General features: G+C 41.8%; 1 long non-coding RNA gene across 1 annotated transcript; it reads left to right on the top strand.

The window, feature by feature from the left end:
- The first annotated feature begins 14,489 nt into the window (after positions 1-14,489).
- Positions 14,490-17,855, top strand: LOC121814253. The gene is made up of 2 exons (XR_006054234.1): positions 14,490-16,116; positions 16,363-17,855. It is a non-coding gene; the product is annotated as an uncharacterized LOC121814253 (long non-coding RNA).
- Positions 17,856-21,276: the final 3,421 nt, after the last annotated feature.

Raw genomic sequence — 21,276 nt, forward strand, 5'->3', positions numbered from 1 at the left:
CTAAATCCTTCCTCTTCTCCCGGGTTCCCCACTGACGCTCCATTATCCCTGCTCCACACAAAATCCCTTTAAATGGAGAACCTCAGAATGGCAATGAGGATATGAAACAAAACTGTCTATTCATCTGCACATCTGACTAGACCCCTATTAAAACCCCACAGGGAAATATTTGCATGATGTCTTAAATCTGTCATAGTAAACAAAATGCTTATTTTTTGTTGTTGTTGCTTTATATATATATATATATATATATGTATATGTATCTGTGTGTGTATATCTATTATATAGCTCTAGCTCATCCAGTTTCCTTTGCTGCCCTTTCCTCTCTCTCTGACCCCCTTGTAAAAAAACAACATAAAAACAGGCTTGTTTTTGCCTACATCACTCAGTTTTCTCAGCTACAAAGTGATGCTAACTGCCCCGATGAGTCCATCCTTAAGCAATCTAAGCAAAACTGAGCCCGTCTCTGAAGTACCATCAAGAGGCCACTGAACATATGCATCTCTGAGCATGCTCCAGCGAATGACTCCTTGCCCCCCCCCACCCCAACCCAACCCAGCCTCCACTCCACTTCCATCTGTCTGCAGAGGCATCACAGCACTGAGAAGGCGAGGAAGATCAATGGCCTGCTGCTGCCAGTTCAAACCAAGGGATTGAGCTCTTCGCAGCAATCTATACTACACTGTGATATACAACAAAGACAGGTTCTCTGCAGGTCTGTAAACATGCGTTTCGCTTTATTTGTTCTGAACCCGTGCCTGGCTGCTTGCTTTGGGCACTTACTGTCTCGAACCGACGAGCAAATGATTCATTCCCGTGGCTCTAATGTTACAGTTTATGAGGTAGCACCACTACTGGAAGTCAACCTAAAGATGTTTGGCCCTTGAGCTATAGACCATTCAGAGGGAAAAATGTTCTTTTCCCTCACAGTGGAGAGCATAGTTATGTCAGCAAACTGGCAAATTGAACATTACACGGCAGCTCGGCTGTCACATATTAATGCAGGAACAAGAACGAACAGTTCGGTCAATTCTGCCTCGTACTCACGGCGTGCCAGCAGCCACTTCAGACCAGCAACTTGATTCCAATACTTGATCTGACCAAGCAATGGGTCTAATATGACAATTACACACTTGGAGCAGCCCGCTTGCCAAAAGCCCTCACAGTTAATGACAGGAGATGGCGGTTAATCACATCCTTATGCAGGGATCAGGGTGCGGCTCAGGGGAGCTAAAGTCTCTGAGTAACCTGCCAGCGCAATTACCTTTTTAGCAATTACAGCGAGCGTTGTTCAGGACACTTCAGCAAAACGCTTGCAACAAAGAGACGTCTGCCAGGCAGTGCAGCGGGACAGACCGCCATCAAAGGCTCCAGCCATTTCTAGGTCAAATGCAGGACAATGGATTTGCTTAAACATCCTTCCTCTCAAGTTACCCCCACTCACAAGATCAACACTCATAGAAAACAAAGCTATTACAGCTATAAAGGTTCAATTTGCATTTAGAAAAAGAAGAAAAAAAGAGAAAAGGTACAAAACTGCTGAAGCCCATCAGCTTGGAATTGGGTTCATTATCCATTTCATAGTCCTTAAGAGGCTTAAGATGTTATCATTGGTCAGGGTGATAGTTGCTACATGTGTTTAATTCATATGGAAGCCCGAGAAACACATGTTTGCGACTGCGTTTAGTTCACAGGATCAGCTGTCCTCTGTGACCAACATCTGTTAGCCTGACGGTGCCCCGAGCTGAAGTTCGGCACGAGAGGCAGATTTAGCGTGCAGATACACACATGCAGTATTTAAAAAAACAGCTAATGGCCATATGTCCACTGAATTGAAACATTTTGGTATACAGATGCTTTTTTTAATATAATTGCATATAAAATTAAAGTGGCAGGAAAAAAAGGTGCTCTCAAGCCTCGAATGTCTTCAGCTAAAAAACCCCTTCATGCCTAGTTTAATCCCATTGTGCAACCATAACAGCTTTTACCCCAGTTAATTATTTCCAAATCTTAAACAAATACATAAGGTACAGCCTTCAATTGGATTTCAATGTGCAAGTCAGGCCTCTGGAGGCTGAAACCGCTGCTGTTCTGTATCCACTTTTACTGGGTAATCAAATGACTGATAATGCTGGCTGTGTGTTCTCAGAGATGAGGGGAAATGCAGCATCTTAGAAAGATAAGAAATCAGTTCCTGCTTTTTTTTCCTTTTTTCCTTTTTGATTGGATTACATCTTGGGGAGGGTAATCCTTCATAGTGCTCACTCTCTGGGAGTACATGCAGACCAGAAAGCAAATGTGGAAGTGAGGAGGGCGGAAAAATAATGAAATAAAGAGTGTCAGAAAGGGAGAGGATTTGGAGAGTCGAATCCCAAGACAAGCTGAGAAAATCTGGGTGGGGAGAGTGAATTAGTAACTCCATCCTGTATCCCTGAGTAATGGCTGATGAGTTGTTCTGGAACAGCCACTTCTCAGCAAAGCTCCCAGGTGTAAATTTATCTCCCTTAATGATGTTTACGATGCTCTCCATTTTAGCTAGCCTGCTAACATTAGCTAATTATTACTTAACACAGAGGAGGGTTAAAGTTGATGGGAATGTGTAATTACAAATTAAAATTTGGACCTGATAGCGGTGATTAATGAAAGGTTAAATTAACGAGACCAAAACAGCAATGTGAGAAATGTTTTCTTTAACATTGAAACGTGGGCTCAAATAAGGGAACAGTTTTAATTCAGCTTTAGATTCAAGTTTTATTCATAATGACACATCCCATAGTAATGTTGATGTCATGCAGTGATTCTGTAATACTGGTTACAAGGGTTTAATCTACGATGCATCATGACATCTGTGTAAGTTAAAAAAACAAACAAACAAACAAACAAACAAACAAACAAACAAAAGTTCAGTTAGCTAAAGCAGCGCTGAAAGCTCAAATGCACGTCAACCTAAGAAAATATCAGCAAATAAAAAAATGCCGCAAAAATACACAAATAACACCAAACTCACAAAACACAACAATGTATTGTTGTGGAGACCATAACTCGAGGAGCAGTTGGGAAAGTAAATGGCTAACAGCAAACATGAATCATATGATTTAAACACATTACCTGCATCATTTTCTCCCTCAAAGCACCGATGAATCTTCTTTTAAGCACGACTGCGATCATTCACATGTTCTGGTTTCTTTCATAGTGACATCACTGTCTCCTCAAAAACCCTTCCCCTGTTACTGTGAGGTTTTGTTTTTTTCTACTTCCATTGGATTTTCCCCCCCTGTTTCCTGTTAGTTTTGTGTTTTTGAAGCACGAGATTTCTTTGCTGATTCTGTAGCAATCTGGGCTTCTCATCATCGCGAAATACATAATCTGGACTTCGCGGACGATATCGCCCTGCTGGGCTTGACTCAGGAAGACCTCCAAGAGTCGACCGCGGCTCTGCAAAGGGAGGTGACGAAAGTGGGATTAAGAATCAGTGCCAAGAAGACGAAGGTAGTCCGAGTTGGCTACGCACGTGCCCACGTTCCTGTCATGATCAACCAACAATGTGCTGAAGAGGTAGAGAATTTCACGTATCTGGGCAGCATCATCTCGAATGACGGGATCTCTGATCGACATGTCGATGTCAGAGTAGGGAAGGCGGCCGATGTCTTCGACTTCTCCAAGGTATTTGGAACTGGACCTCCCTGAATGCTAGGATCAAGATCAGACTATTGAACTCTATCATCATTCCAACTGCACTGTACGCAAATGAAACCTCAACAAATGTGATCACTCGACGCCTGAACGTGCTTCAACAACATGGCCTGCGCCGAATCCTGAGAATTTCCAACCGGGGCCAGATAACAATCGAAGAGGTCTTACGAAGAGCAGGCACCCGCCCCTTAGCCGATGTTGTTGCCGAAAAGCGCTTCCACTTTGCGGGCCATATTCTATGTCTACCCTCTCATCGCCTTGCCAAGATTGCCATTACATGGTTCCCGCGCACTGGCAAGCGAAAGCAAGGCTGACCAAAGATCACATGGTGTCTGACGATGATCAGAAAACCAACGACATAGCCTGGGACGAAGATGAAGCAGTCGCCGCCGTCGATGGAGATTGTTAGCTGGCCAATGCGCCACTCGGTGTAGGAGGAACTAGTGCTGAGTACAGTACATTTGACCTCCCATGGCCACCGTAGTTAATCTCTAATTTTCATTCCACCACTGTGTTCAGTTCTCGTTTGTTCATCTTTACTGCAAGTTCATTTTAGTTTAGTTTAGTCATGAAAGTGATAATATATTAGCTTACAGATATATTTTCTTTACTATTTTCAACAGTTGAATCAACTGAAATTAATCAGAATCTGAAGCAGATTCACTGCAAACCATGTCTCTGTTACAGATAGCTGCACACAATAAATTTTAGCACTGCATGTCAATACAATTTTAAACTAGAGATTGGATGATTTTTATCTATATGCACTTTGGACATTATCGCTAACTTCTTGTACCTTCAGTTTTTTTTTTACGACCCATTTAGCTTTTCAGGACTGAACTTGTAGAGTTAATGCCCGAGCTTTCGTGCTTCAACTGAGGCATAGATTTCACACAAGTACCCTGGTAATGTTTGGAGTATCATTGTCATGCACGGCCCATTTTTATAGAAAGCAGTTACATATAACACACATCTGAGAATCCTTAATCTGCTATCTGCATATGGTAGAATTTTCCTTTTTTCCTTTTTCCACCAGCCTTACAGAAGAAGCTCAACTAAAAAGGAAACACAACAACATACTGAAAAACTAAATCAAATCTAGATTGAGAATAGAAAACCATCACGTTACCAGTCTCACAGCAAGGATGCTGAATTAGAGCCGTTTTACCAACGTGGATAAATTCATTGTGTACTGATAAAATTCCTGCAGCTCCAAACACGAGCTTAATACTCCTCCTCTTTGATCTGCTCAGGCTCTTTCTAAAAGTCAGTGTAATCAGTTAGGTAACCTGGCTGAGCTCGTAGACACAGTCTTCTGTCCTGAGGTCTGAGCGGTGTTTAGAGCAGCTGTCTGGGTGACTGATTGACCTCTGGGGACATGAGTTTGACTACAGCCACTGGTCTGGACACCGTGAGAATGAAAGACATTAAAGTGCGCTGACAGATAGTCACCTCTCTTGTCTGCAGCGAGCACGACGACAATCACTTTCTCTAAATGCCCGAAAGGTCAGACTGGGTGCTGGAAGGAATATGATGAATTGCTTTTTGCATTGTTACCTTGTTTATTTCTTTCAGCGTCAAGCAGAGGCAGCCAACAAGTCAAACTAAACCAGGATGGGAATAGAATTTATTCAGATGTTATTCCAAGGCTGAAAATTGAAAGAAAAAAGAAGTCTTCATATGCTATTTAACCTGACATCAAATCAGAATTTTCCTCCTCCACAAAGTGATTTTTCTTTGTGCGCTTTTCTGTCAAGAAACAAACAGTTGTCAACAAGGCAAATCTTCAGCAGTCCTTAGATAATAGGCCAGATTTGCACAGACTGAAAACTTGTTTACATACTTTGAGCCCTTGTCACAATGTGCAAAGTTGCCCGAGGTGAAATGAGTCATTGACTCATATCAGGTCACATTATAGTAGGTACGTCTGTCTTCAGTACACCTTTGGTATGCAACCTGTGCAGACCTGTCTGATTCCCCGTCTGAGCACAGACATAAAATTAATGGAGGCTCATATTTTCAGCACATCATCATTACTTTGTAAGACAAACATTTAATCCCAGTGCAATACCAAACTGAACAAATTATCTCGGGTCTCATTCTATCAGCTGCTAAATGAGATGATATTGAATTAGATTATGCTGGAAAATGAGGTGTTCACACCAATTGAAAGTAATCAAGGTGGTTGAATCGAAGGGTAATGAAAGCCTCTAGAGCTAATCCAGGCCTGCAGAGCGTTCTTTGACTAATAGCTGCTGTTTGTCAAGTGAATAATGATGAAACCAGCAAATAATAAAGAAAAGCACAGGCGAGCTGCAAGGTACAGTAAAAAAAAATGAAATTAGGTTAATCGTTAAACAAAATATTTGGGTTGAATGATGTGCTGACCAAATGTTTACTTATCCTTCAAAAGAGTGGAAAGTGCTACTTGGGTTTAAAAAAAGGAAAAAAACAGCGACTGCGAGTAATCCAATTTCGTGCATGGATTTCTGCCAAGGTCGAACAACGGGGGTGCAATAGCGCAGGTTAGCCTGCGTAATCTGGAATTGCAGGTAAGCAAATAAATAATTAGTGTCAAACATCCTGTTTGCTGCAGTGTTACACTTCAATCCACATTATGTGAAACAAAGCTCAGCAGGAATCGCTAGCTCAGTGTTTCCTGGGTTTAAAGCGACAGCGCCGAAGTTTGGCAAAACTGCCTTTTCTCTCCATCCAGATTTGATCAGAAAAGCTTAAATTAGCTTGGTGCTGCTCTTCTCGTTTTTTGCCACATTACTGCAAGTATGGCAGTGCTGTTAGATATGCGATTCTAAACAGATGTTATCCTCAGATCATGACGTCTACTGACTTTGATAAGTTGATGACGTAATTTGCCTCCAGAGCCACCATAGTTTTGCATTTTTTGCAGTCTCCAAAACACATGTCCTTCTGGCTCTGATGATGACAGATGCAAAGATGAAAACAACATGTCCATAGCTTCAGCACTCAAGTATTTGGATTTTATCAAGGCTTAAGTCGAGATGTCGACACTTTGATTGATAGACTAGCAAATAGAAGGCTTGGACTCACCTTCACTGACCTGAACTGACTGTGCTTTGAGTTTTAAAGGAGTGTTTTTAATAAAATTATCTGACAAATAATTATATGGCTATGACACAGCCCTCCTCTAGGTATGCTAGAACAGTTTGTCATGATTTATGAGATGAGTTTTACTTTCCACAATCACTGGTTCATACAACAAAACAAACCGTTCAGCTTTTCATGTATTTTAGTTGTTTGTTTGTTTTGAACAGCTGGACTGTAAATATGCTCGTCTCTAATGCACTTGTGTAAATTTGCTGTCGGCTATAAATAAAATAGACGTGGCAAAGTTCAGACTTTTTCATTTCCAAAAAATTGTATTCATTGAACAAAATTTAGTGACCACAAATGGAACAAAATATCGATTCTATCACACAAGTATTGATGTAATAACAATAACATGTGGAAGACAGATTTGATCACAATAAACACCTTGAATGTTCTTGCTCTCCACTTGATAACAACAGTATATTCACAACTGTACAAACAAACTATACGGAGCCCTCAGGGAAAGAGGAAACGTTAATATCCTCGGTGCTTTGAAGTGACTCTTTATCTCAAGTAAGTCAGCAACGTAGATGTAAATAGCATACAATTAGACATAATATTAACAGTAAACAGATAGGAAAACTAAGTATTTCCATCGCCATGTAGAGTAAGTGGTAGGTGCCTGAAAATAAAAAGTGTCAGCGCTTGAAAGACGTTCTCGATAGCTGCGCTGTGCAGCCAAATTTACCTTTCACTTACAAGCCTATAAATCAGAGCACAGATGGAATTTTGCAGGCCCATACTATTACGCAAGACTAGCTCTGTGTGAAGATAAATGCACAGTAAATGCTGCTTGCTTGCTCAGGGTGGAGCAGGAGTTCGGCGGCGTGACTAAAGTATGGCCCATTGACCGATAGCGTCTCTTTCTAAAAGCTGCTCGCAGAGGCAGCTGCTTTATGTCTGCTTCGCTGTCAAATAAGGAACGCCGTCCTGCACAGGGAAGGAGGATAAATCAAGCATGTAGACCACTCTTCGAACAAATTCTGGCCTCACTGACACTGGAATTCTTGCAAAACCGCAGAGTTAAATAGATACGTAAAAAAACAAATAAATAAATAAGAACTTGTTTGAATGTTTACCACCATCCACTTTAACATCCTATTTGGTTTTCTCCAAATTTGGCCTTTCTGTGCGAAATCTACCGCAACCATCTCAGCCATCCCAGGAATTTTACTCCAAACCATTGTTTTGCTTCTCCTCCTCTCGAGTGTGTGTTACATTATACATATGTGTGTGGGTGTGTGTGTGCATGTGTGGCTCCAGGCTAAGGAGTAGTGAGGGAGTTCCCCCACATCTGTTCACCATAAGAGCTTGTTGACAGCAGCTCTCTTCTCTCTCTCTCCTCCAGCTCCCTGTTCATCCCTTCTTTGGATTCTGTACCCGCTGCTCCTCATCCAAGATTAAGTAGAACACAGCGTGTGTCCTGGTGTTTAGAGCCCCACCTGACTGGAAAGAGAGGTCAGCTCTGCAGCTTCAAGAGAGAATTGTTTGTGGGGTTTTTTCCCGTGTGCGCCCTATATTCTCAAATTCAATATTTCTCATCTTAGCCCGAATTACTCTTTATTAAAAGACGTGTGCGCGCAGCATATTAATCCTCATTTTGATCTAAATACTGATACAGCGACATCGAAGCCATAATGGCTCAAAACAAGATTTTCTTAATGGAATAGACGGAAAATACATGATTCGTTTCCCCAGCATCACAAGGGAGCGTGTGTATTTCTGTGTTTTCGATACAACGCCAACAAGAAGGGATCGCACTCGAGCCACTAAGCAGTTATCTGACGTTAAGGCCGGAGTGTTTCTGCACAAGGATTGAAAGCCACCCAAGCCTGTAATTGGGAAAAGCGCCATTTGGACCATCAGAGTTGTCCATTTGTTTTTAAAAGGGAGAGACGATCGATGGGCAGCATTAAGTAGATCTGTAAGAGATCTAAATGGCCCACAATCTTTACTTCCTACTCCAGAGATACTGGCCTCTAATGATTGGACAAGACCCAGAGATAGAAATGGAGCTGCGAAAATGGCCAATCAGATGGGGGCCGATAGTGCGCGACACCTACCTATCGACCCCAGCGTTTCCTCTTTGCTTTAAAGGTGCTCCAAGTTAAGATCTCACATCAGCCTCGGGCGCATATGCAGACAAATCAGCAATAAGCAGGTAGCTGAGTAACAACTCTGCTTGGTTCAGCTTTGATTGCACTGCTAATTAGCTTTGGTGTAATGACTTTTAGTAGAAAGGTGGAATCGGAGCGCTCAGATTCCATTATATCCTTCAGGGTTTTGCCGGCATGACGGACCTCATTTCGGATTGAGCAATTTCACATCTCTGTTCTCACTAACATACTCGCAGCTTTGCCGGTGCCTGAAAGTGTATCGATCCGCTCTCGCTCTGTACTTGCACGGTATTGGCAGGTTGTGCGGCAAGATGGTGTGAAGACCTCTGGGTGGGAACTGCTCAACGGGAAAATGAAATATAAGGCTCAGAAAGCCTCGAAATAAAAGAACTCATCTGTGCTTTTCTTTTACTTTTTTTTTCTTTCTTTCCAGAATTAATTATTGTTGTTCTTAAAGTTGAATTAAGGTGAAGCCCACAAAGGACGCACACCTGCTACGGCATCAGAGACGGCAGCTTAAACTGCTGGAGCTGTACAAATGGGTCCTCGGAGGACTTCTCCATTTCTTTCTTCTCCTTCAGAGTGTAAAGTTTTCCAACAGCTGGTAGACAATAAAAAGTGAGTGCAATGGGGTTGTGATTGCAAAGCTTTCCAGAGGTTTTATTGAAGGGGGGGGAAAATAACTGTTCGGTTAAGACTGCTGCTGAGAGCTGTACAGTAAGTGACCCAGTTCATTTTTTTGGAATTCTCCTCTTTTGTTTCCACGCTACCTAATAATCATGTTTTAATACCTTGATTATATAGTTAAGATAGTCAGTGTTTTTAATGAAATCAAATCCTGTTTTTGTTACAGCTGATATTTTCCACACTAACCCTAAAAAGAAATCACAGATTTTCTCCTTAACGGAGACTTACTCTCATGTTTCCTCCACATCTCATTTTATTTCATTGTAATTTAAAGTTGTCAAATGGCAAACTACAGAGTGATGTTCATTACTGTGTGGATGATCACATTAAATTTGCAGGGTATGGCTCACTGCAGTTGCCACTCAAAAGTGCATCCACAGATAGATCATTTAAACTATTTTCCTTCCACACTGTTTGTGTGTTGTGGTGAAAAGCTGCTTGTCAAAGGAAATCTGATTGCGGTTGTCACAGTTATTACCACGGTGTCAAACACTGCAGTCTCATGCATGCACGCAATGTGACCTTTGGAGTTGGTACTGTGATGTGGTTACGTTAATGCATGTGCTAAAAAAACATGGTGGTTAGCACTGTTGCCTCACAGAAGAAGGTCCTGAGTTCAATTCATTATTAGGCCGGGGTCTTTCTGTGTGGAGTTTGCATGTTTTCCAATGTTTGTGTGGGTTCTCTCCAGGTGCTCTGGCTTCCTCTCACAGTCCAACGACATGCAGTTAGGGTTAGGTTAGAATGGTTGTCTGTGTCTATGTGTTAGCCCTGCAACAGACTGGTGACCTGCCCGGGGTGTACCCTGCCAAACTACAAGACAGCTGGGATAGTCTTCAGGAAAAGTGGAAGAGAATGGATGGAATGGATGTACAACGGCACTCGACATACATTCAGCATATTTTCCTTTGTGATTAATTATTTGGATAAATAAACCTGATTTCATTTCTTGCGTTTTACTTCTTGCTTCATGTTGATGAGAGTGAAGAATCCTTGTCATTGAGTGTGCGTGATGCTCCCAACTCATCACATATGGGTGTTTGGGATCACATTCAAATGTACTGTGTAAGTGTAATTGTTCAAGATCCAGGCTTAATGCTGTGGCATGTACAAGTCCAACAGTAGTCTTTACCTGAACCTTTTAATGCTTACATCTAACCAGCAAGTGAAAATCAAAGTGTCTAGTCTGTGCTGTTCTCATGACACACACAGAGCAGAGCAGCCAAATACTGTACACACAAGGTGAAACAGAGAGCAGAGCAGCAAAAGCAGTAGAAATGGACTTTGTTGCACGCTGTAACAACCCTTATTGTGTTTTAGCACCGCTAGGGGGTGTTGCCCTACTAGTGTAGTAGTTGGGGGGAGTCTCCTAGTGTGTGTGAATATAGTGTGGCAGCAGTTACATGCTGCTCTGCCTGTGCGTCTGTTCCGAGAGAGACCTCACCATTGTAACGGGCTGGCACCGACGCCTACCCATCCCCGCACATGTATGTATGGACGGAGTAGAGCCGTGGAGACCTGGCTTGTATGGTCTTATGTTGCTAACAACCAATAAAGGTCTATTGTTCGATTTAACTGACTGGCTTCGAGTTATTCAGCTAACCTCCACACCACATGCCCGCTGGACCAGCTAGCCGCTCCTTCCTCGCCAGACTGCTGTTGCAACACCACCTCTGACTTGTTAACCAAATCCCACATGCTGACAGGTTGTCTCCTTACGGTCCGAATCTGTGTTTCTGCCTGAGATTGGTAAACACTGCAGTTCCAAGGTGAAAACGTCATGACAATGACTGCTTTGTTTAGTCTTTTGAGCTCATAGAAAACACCATACGGGCACCTTAACAAGGTTAAAGACTCGATTTTCTTATGCGGGGATCTTTTTTTTTTCACATATGCCTTACCACTCCCTAAGACCTGGCAATTAAAACCACACGTGATTATAGTATCACTTGGACTGGCTCAGTTCCCAGACTGCACAAGAATAGCAGGAGTGCAGATCTAACATGTTTTTAGTTGTTACAAAGAGTTGGAGCAAAATGGGGTGGAAAAAAAAATCCACTTGAATCCAAATTCGTTGTCAAACAAATTATTCTTATACAGCCAACGATATATTGAATATGTGTTAGACTCAGTCTGAATTCTCCAAAATCTGCATGAGGTCAAACGAATCCTCTTTTAGTATTCATGCCCCTTTGCTATTCAGCCTCTCGGCCATCTCTCGTCTAGTAGACGAGTCCTGCTCTCCTCTCTCCAAGTCTCTTTGTTCTTTCTAAAAGTGCTCGTCTTCCACTGAAGCCGCCACTGTTGCCGTGTCTTTGATGTGAGTCGGGGAGACGGCAGTGAGTTCTCACCTGTCAGCTTTCATGGCTCCCCGAAGGTTGACTTTCAGTCGGTGTCTGTTAAATTGGGATTGATCGCAACAACAGGAGCCACACATTACACACATACTCTGGGGAAGAAAAAAAAAAGGAACACCAGATGCATTTCCTGACAGTCGCGCAGGGGTTGCCGGCGTCCGATGAAGAGTAACCGTTTTTCATGGCGGTCGAGGCAGTTTGACGTGACCGCTGAAACCATTTGTTTGGGCTTTCTAATGTTTTTCCTGTGGAGGAAGCGAGATATGCAGGGAATACCTAACGTCTGGATCAGATATTGGAAAGAGCTGTTCTTCCAGGAGCATGTCTGATTCATAAAGCCAAGTGTTACGGTTAGAGAATGATAAGCACAACATGCCGACCACAGCTAACCTCCTGAATGTGAAGCCAAGCTCAAATCTCCACTCCTTTTTTCTGTTATTGCCTTAACTGCACAGAGAGTGAATACCAGTTGTCAAACTTCTTGCTGGAACTGTCAAGCATCATGTGCAAGCCCCCAAACACCACCCACCACCACCGCAACTCCCCATGAAATTCATTCACCATGTGGTGAAGCAGCACCGTGCGTGTCATGGGAACGTCTTTGAAGATACAGTTTGCTTTTCTGATGGTTTGGCAGAAAACAATGAGTGAATGTGAACAATGCAAGCTTATTGGCTTACAGAGAACGGGACAAAAAAAAAACATTGAAGGGAAAGTTTGTGAGCAAAGAGCTAAGGAACACCCGTCTCCCAGGCTTCCTCTCTAAAGCCATCATTGATCAGGAGAGAATTTTCTTTGGCTATGGAATTTCAATAAAGTTTCCCTCTCTGCAGTGATAAATGTGTAAGAGAGCAAGGGAGAGAGAATAGCGAGGTAGGGGAAAGAGAGAGAGAGACCATTAAAGGAGGAGAAGAAGAGGAGAGCCCCCCACGGATGCTACTGTCAGCTGTGGGAACCCAGATGAAAGTGGTGCAGCCAGATACCAGCGCTCTTTGATCGTGCCTTTGTGTGATAAACATCGGGCTATGCCAGCCATGCTCAATGCGTCGTGCCAGCCCGGCTGTGAAGGTGAAGGGCTTTGAGCAGGCTTCCAGCTCAGCTCTGCTCAGGACCAGCGAGCATTTGCAATGCCAGAGAGCTGTCTGCAACACACACACACACACACACACACACACACACACACACACACACACACACACACACACACACAACACACACACACACGACACAGAACCACACACAACACACACACACACACACACACACACACACACACACACACCATACACACATTCTCCAGCCGATTGCTCTTACTTTCCCTCTCAGTGTCTCGTTCTCTCTCCTTATTTTTCTCTTTCATTCTGCCCCCCACTCATGAGATTTCTTTTTTTTTTTTTTAAGGGGGGGTAACTCGTTAAAAATGCAGCCTCGGTACCACAGGCAGCCGCTCCTGCTGTGGAGTGCGAGTCCTATTTGAACCAATAATCATCAAGTGTTCAAAATTAAAAGTGTGCAGGGAGAGCATGCACAGTTTTTTTCTCCCCTCCACCGCGTGTTGTAATAGTAATACCACTGCTGAATATTTCATATCTGCCACTGCTTTGAAACGGTGCAGGTTTGCGATGTTAGGCGAAACAAGGGAGGTGTGAGGGAATTCTGCCAGTGCTGCCTGCATAAATCCTCACCCCTTCTTCTTCTCTTTTCTTTCTTTTCTGTTCACAAACCTGTGCGAGCAACACATTTTTTTCCTTCTTCTTCTTCTTTTTTTATGGTATAAGGCAATAGGAATCCGGCTCCCAGCTTTAGCTTGCGCGTCTAGTGTAACAAAGCCACATGGTGATTTTGATTCACTGAAAAGGGAACAGGATTACTGCTGCTCTCTGTGTCGCTGTGAAGCTAGAGCGTGTACGCGGGAGAAGGGGAAAGGGAGAGAGAGAGAGAGACGGGAGGAATGAATGCCATGCATGTGTGGGAAGTGGTTTTGGCAGGGTTTGAAATTAATGATCTCAACATGTGCTATAGTTAAGAATCATCAGAAAGAAAAGTGCAGACAAAAGCACTTGCAGTACAGCCATGCAGGGGCCACAGATGGAGAAACCACAAGGACTGCAAGACAGAAGCTGCAGAGAAAACTTTTGTTAAAACGAGGATCTTTTAATATGAAATGTCAACTTTGGTGCTGGAAAAGTCTCAAGCTCCGACTTTGCTTGAGATCTGAAGGCAGCTATGCGGGGACATCTCACAGAGTCCACTCCTTTAACCATCAGCCTGCCGTGGCAGCGCGATGGGGGCATCTGACACATGGTAATGACACCTTGCAGCCACATTGCCTGACAATGCCTCCTTAAATAATGCACACTTCACGCAGATGGCTGCTTTATGAATATGTGGTGCTGGGGTTCATGGTGCGTGGTGGAGTAGCTATAAAATGGGTCTCTGCAAGATAAACACACGCAAATTGTATTGGCTTGGGGTGGGCATGGAGGGGGGAGGGGGGTCACTTAAATGTGATGTCAAAAAAAAGAAATGAAAGCCGTCACGTTAGGGTAAAACACCAGTCTATGTGTGTCTGTGTGTGCGCGTGTGCCTGTCCCGAGGCTCTGAGAAGTCACCAAAAATTTGAGCCTTTTGAAGTCACAAAAATCTCGTTACAACAATTTCTGCTATTTCCACTTTTCAACCTTGGCCGCGGAGATTGCACACTTCTCTTTCAACCCACAGAATTGAGCAACAGAACGCGTTTAATTGGAGAACCGTAGTTACACATGCCCCGACTTTTATTTGACATTTGGTGAACTCCCTTGTAAAGTGAAATTTCTACAGAGTGGAATAAAAGTAAGCCCCTTTCTGCATCACACAGAGATGGCCTTGATTAGATTCTGACTCATTTTACTGATAAAATGCCACAGATGTCAGCAGCGGAATCAAATAAATAGTTATGTAACTACGCACAGATGGATATTAGAGGATATTGAAGTTGTGATTGCTTTTTATCCCACAAGGAAAAAAGCTGCACATGAGAGTTTTTATACTACGAAGAAACATTATTTGATTTTTTTTTAAAAAGGGTTGTTTTTTTTAGATCCAGTCCCAGAGTGAAAGTAAAGAATCTATATGCAGCCGAAATTTAGCACGTGTCTCCCCGATATCTCTTTAAGACAATGGCAGTGAGTGAGATATCACCAAGTGTGTCAAAGTGTGAAGGGGGTTGTCAGAGCCCACGGAGCGTATCCAACGTTGTCATTGCCGCTCGCCTGTCTGCCTGTGGAGAACATCCACCGTTGACAAGAGGTGAGCGCCGGCTCCTCTCCGCATCAGTTTTGGATCACTACTCTCAATCAAAGCCAGGAGAGGAGGGCCCGCATAATGTGACAGAGCCTGTCTCTCTCTTTGCCTTTTGATGCCTGAGGAAGGCTCAACCAGAGCAACCCCTGTCAGAAACCTGCCCACAAGCCTAGACACAAAAGAGATCCAGGAATATGAGGAGGCAGATAAACAGACAGACAGAAAGTTGCAGACAAACAAGCGCGGGAAAAGTGAGGACACGATAAACCGAGAGAGAGGCAGCGTGGAACGGTAAAGCAGGTAGATGCACCAAAGCTGTGTAATATCCAGCTTATACAAATGCTATCAGCATCGCGTGATAAGACTGCACTTTTCATTAAACGGCCCCTGTGGACCAGCTAAATGTATTTGCAAATAATGGCAGTCAGATTTAATGACATTATGAGCCATTAAAGAGGAAAAAAAATAGTGACTGATCTTATCATCCCCTTGTTTCACATTGATTGCCATATCTGATATCTTGTTTCATATCTTTGCCAATCTAATGCTCTAACAGCTGTGGAAATCGGAGCTGATGTGCATTGTTAACTGTGTTTATTGTGGTTGTGTAATTACAAACTGTATAATGCGCAATCTAATTTATTAGATTAGTGAAAGGATTGGGAGACGGTGTGTTTGCTCTGCTGCTCCGTGCTGTTGTAAACAGTGCCATCTAGTGCGCTCCAGCTGGGCTCGGGTGTCATGACGGGGGCTTTGAAGATGGGAAAGGAGCTCAGGAGGCGTGAAGGAGAAACTGTACAGCTGGCAGCGCTGCGTGGAAGACACGAGCGTCTGCTAGTTGGAAGGAAGTAAGAAAATGTTGTGTGTTATTTTTCCCCAAAGCAGCATTCAGTCAGAAGGTCAGACGAGCTGTTTGTAACAGTGTAAGGCAAGATTGCTATTATAGCCTCTGTCTAGAGTACATCTAAGCGTATTTGTGTGTTTAGTGTTGTAAATAAATGCTGTAGTTGTTTTTTCTTGAACAGAATGCTCTAAGATTTAAAAACAATGAATTAATTTTGAAAAGTTTCCACTGAGTGCAGATATGTCTTCAGCAGGCATACGAGGTCATCCGAGGATACGCTCGAGCAGGAGGATGCAGAAGAGTCGGAAACTACCGCTCATGTCACCGCAGCACATTCTTCAGCTTTTACACCACGGAAAAGAAATCACCGTACCAAAATTACCACCCAATCATACCACAGTTGGTCCTGAGACACACATGCAGTCAGAATCTCAAAATAACCCCCGACCAGACCCAGACTGGACCTCTTTAAGCTATTTCTTATTCTGTTGTGGCAAAATATCAAGGAAAATATTAGTCAAAACTCGCCACTTGTGTGTAAATGAGCTCAAGATGGATTAGGAGGCTCTGGATTCTATTTGAGGCCGTACGAACCACAAGATTTCCACCCGCAGCTGAAAGCCAGCAGAGACCCAGATGTGTGGTGTGCAGCAACTTTGAATGTGATTTCCTCTCTTAAGCCTTTAGTGTAGGTAAAGGCATTATAGACGATCAAACCTCTTAGCCCTCCTACTTGTGGGATTTGATGTGCATTACTGACAGTGAGAAATGGCCTGCCTGAAATACAATATCTCACTTCAGTGGAAGATGGAGAGGAGAGAGGAGGAGTGGAGAGGAAGCATGGAGAGTGATGCTGCCTGACAATAAGAAATACACACATACTACAGCAGTGTAGAGTTACCAGGGATTGCATGGATGCTGTAGAAAAGCTTAGCTAAATTAAAAAGAAGAGGTAAAAAAAAATGTAAGCATCAAAGTCACTGACTGAGAACCTTCACAGACATCAAAAACTATCTTTAAGGTGAAAATTAACTTCAAAAACACACTTTTTGTGTAACTTCTCTTACACAGAATACACACCTTTACAGCCCAAAATATCACTTAAACTAGTCACTGTGGCAAGAAAAAAGCTAAAAGGGTTAAACTTGTAGCTAAAATGTATTATAAATAAATAAATAAAGCTCTAAATGGTTAATTCTAAACAGTAAAAGGACTCGGCTTACAAAAAATGGCTTGCTTAAAAAGTATTAGGTAAATGGTTAATCACTGTAAACGTTGATTTGTTAATTTAATCAAGGGATAATTACATTCAACTGCACTTATATCTGCTTTTCAGTTGATGTTGTAAAAATACCTAAATGTAGCGATTGAAATAGCTAGCTTACAGTTTTCAGCTTTTAGCTATATGGTATACTACTGAAATAGCTAGCTTACAGTTTTTAGCTTTTAGCTATATGGTATACTACTGAAATAGTTAGCTTAACCGGTTAAAAGACCCCTTCAATCAATAGTTGAAAAACACAGAATACACTAAAACAGTAAGTAAAAGCAAAATGATCAGATAATGATCAGATTTTTTATACTAAGTTAATATACTGTGTTGTGTTGTTTGTTACGTTGTGATGTGTCATATCGTGTCGTGTTGTGTTATATGTAGTGCCGACGTAGGACAGTTTTTCCAATTTCATTGTACTACTGTACTATGTATGACTGTGCAATGACAATAAAGAGTTATCTATCTTATAAAATTAGCTAGCTTATTTACTTTAGCCTATTTAAGTTAAAGCTAAATAGGCTAAAGTAGGCTAATGGATGGTGTTACACTGTTAATACAGGCAAAGCAATTAGAAATAATTATTTGACCACACAACAATAAACTTACTAAAGTTTAAAAATATTGACCCTACGTCAGGTTGGCGACATGTCTAGAGTGTAGCCCACCTCTCGCCCTATGGTAGCTTGACAGGCTCCAGCTCCCGCCGACCCTGATAAGGATAAACGAAAGAGAATGGATGGACACAAGTTCAAATATAATAATATATACATATTAATGGGTGTTGTAAAAATATCCATTAATATGTAGGGTTGCGTTTAGAATCATTAACTACCAGATAAAAAGTATGAAGAGTATGTTTGGATAGCTTATAAGTTCTTTAAGTTTGGAAAATTAAAAGCGACAGCTGAGTCATCACTTGGTAGTTTCTACTTTAAAAACATGTTATAGTCTTTTTGTTTGACCCATGGTAAAGTCTCTGCCTTTTGATATATTTCTAAAGAGCCTTAAATAAAAAGTGAATGAAAAAATGATGTAACTCTACTGCCCGACATGCTCCGAGACAGGAAGGGAGAAAGGTGAAATAAAAACTATATTGAGGTGGCTCCTCCATAATAGACTTTTTCACCTTGCTGTATTCAGTCTTACCTTGGCTTATCTCTGCCCTTGCCCATGATATAATTGAGCCTTTCAAAGCGGCGGCACATTTAATGCCTCACATATGGATACGCATTTGAAAATGACTACAATTTAAATCTTTTATTAACAAAGTGGCTTAAATTTATATAACCTGGGTGAAGTTAGTGGAGCTGAAAGAAACCAGATGTTTCCCTTGACTTGCTTTCACCCTGCAAAGGACATATGGCTCTTCTGATATGGATACATGCTAGCGTATAGAAAATGAATCTACTCTACTGTGTTGTGGTTTTAAAGTCAGCTGGACCCACAGTGTTACATCCACACCTCCTCCGCATATTTTCCCGTGCACTCACACACACACCAAACACACTTCCTTCCTCTGAGTAAAACTTCCTATAGGGACTTCCTGCACTAAGTGTTGTTTACTTAGTGCCCACTCATCTCCCACCTCCTTGGCAAGCACTTCCTCTTCCTCCTGCTGTGTTCCTTTGTGTCTGTGTGTGTGTGCTCACATACTGTGAGCTTGTGTGTTTGTGTAACATTTTCCTATTTTTACTATTTTATGTGTAACTCCAGGAGTGTAAATATTGCTTCTCTGTATGTCAGTGTCTGCATGAGCCTGTGCATAACCCAGTGTGTGTGATATCCGGCCAGCTGTTCTGGGTAACCATTTCAGAAGAATCCCCTTCCCCAGCTATTCCTCTGACCGCTATTATTCTATAAATATCCTGAGACAGTAGAGATAGGACTCAGTGGGACTGCAGGACAGCTACCAGCTAAAATCAGAGTGCCAAAATGCCCTGAATCTGTCCTGAAGGTTAATCTATGCGTAGGTGCACTGTTTGGTGTAGGTGCTGATATAGATCCAAGTCAGCATGTGAAAACCTATCATATTCATCAGATGGTGCCAATCTGCAGAGGTGCACACGCACGCTCGGAAGCCTATTCTTTTTTGGTTACAGTCCAAAAAAATAAATAAAAAATAGAAAATGCCACTTTCCCACACTTAAATAAAGATTTTACCCGGAGATGTTTTTATAGATCAAGCATGTCAGAACACTGTCACGCTTCCATGTGTGTCACATAAACACCTGCCCATCGGCTTCATCTGCGATCCTCTGGTAGTTTTTTGGCATTCATTTTGGAGAAGGGCAGAAGAGCTTATAAAAATGATCTCACACATTTTCCACATACGCTTAATGGTTGCAAAGTAGCTGTTATGCCTCAGAAAATACTCCATAGTATGGCAGTTGAGCTCATTGTAGCCTTTAATAGCTTTTAGTTAAACAAGAGTTTTAATATGATAGTAAATTCTACGTGTAGACTATTTTCACCAAATTAAAGGGAATAAAATATATTTTATGCTCAGATTATGGCATGAAATACACAAATTCTCCACTATCCATTGCTCTTTATTTATGTAAAGGTGGGCAGATCAATTCAAATATCGATACCAGCGCTGATATTGGTATTTTATCCATACTACTATGATCGATACTGAGTTCTTTATGTAGGATACTGAAGTGTGTAAAACAATACACCTCAAACATGCACTATAAAAAAAAATCTCTGAACCTTTTTGTGTTGACTGTAACGTCTATTTTATTTACAGGTTATAGCACATTTAAACAGCACTAGTTTTTCATCAACAAGCTTAACAGAGATCTTTATTTGGGGTGTTGCAAATACTTTATAGATTTGTTATAGCAGTTGAAATGAAGTTAAACGCAACATATAACTACGGAAGAGGATTAGGGCCACTGGGAAAAAAAGGCTTTCTTTTCTTCTTTTCTAGAATTCTGAGAGAAAAGTCAGAATTCTGACTTTTTTCTTAAAATGTTTTTTTCTTAGAATTCAGACTTTTTTCTCAGAATTCTGGAAAAGAAGAAAAAAAGACGTGCCCACTCTTTTTTTGTTTTTTCCGGTGGCCCTAATCCTCTTCCATAGATAACACATATTATCAAAAAGTAGAATAATACGCAGCACAATAAAATTACAAAATATATATATAGAATAAGAATACGAAAAATGCTAATCTAAAATAATAAAAAAATAAATTTAAATAAGCAAGATAAGAAAATCTACTTTTCATGTAATGCACAGAAACACAGTGCTACGTTGGTGATATACCTTACTTCAGATTTAACCCTGTTTACCAGCAGGGAGCATGCTCTGCTTTGAGGGCAGTATTTCTTTATGGTAGTTTGAGACCTTTTATTTTTCAGATACTGGTAATATTTTAGCTGTTGACATATTGTGTTGGCCTTACACCATTGCTGTAATGTGCAAAGCCTTGCATGTTAGATACATGTGAGCTTCCTTTTGACTCGTTTGAATCTTGTGTAGCAGAAACACATCTTGAAAATCCTCTCAGATCTGGAAAACACATTTCAGTAAGTAGCTGAGGCTCCAAAGAAGAGACTCAGTGCCCATCAGTGCACTGATTATGTTGGCTGCAATAAAGCACTTCCTTAGTTTATTACTTTATTGTTTTCACATATGCCAGGTTTTGTGTTCCACCTGTGAGCATGACTAATGGTAAATATGTAATGAGTAAGTGAGAGAGTGACATGATCTTTGCTTGAAAGGATCAGTTTTTTCGTGACCCCCTGAGTCCAGAGGTTAATGACATCATTAGCATTCTGTTGGGGCTTGCCTGGCTTCTCTTTCCCAGCAGGGTTTGAGGCTGACTAAGCCAGGGAATGAACACAACACAAGTCTGTGAGCAGAGATTGTGAGTGCATGTGTGTG

This window comes from Haplochromis burtoni, unplaced genomic scaffold, assembly GCF_018398535.1.
Source record: "Haplochromis burtoni strain Fernald_Lab_line unplaced genomic scaffold, NCSU_Asbu1 Contig_30, whole genome shotgun sequence".
NCBI lineage: Eukaryota > Metazoa > Chordata > Actinopteri > Cichliformes > Cichlidae > Haplochromis > Haplochromis burtoni.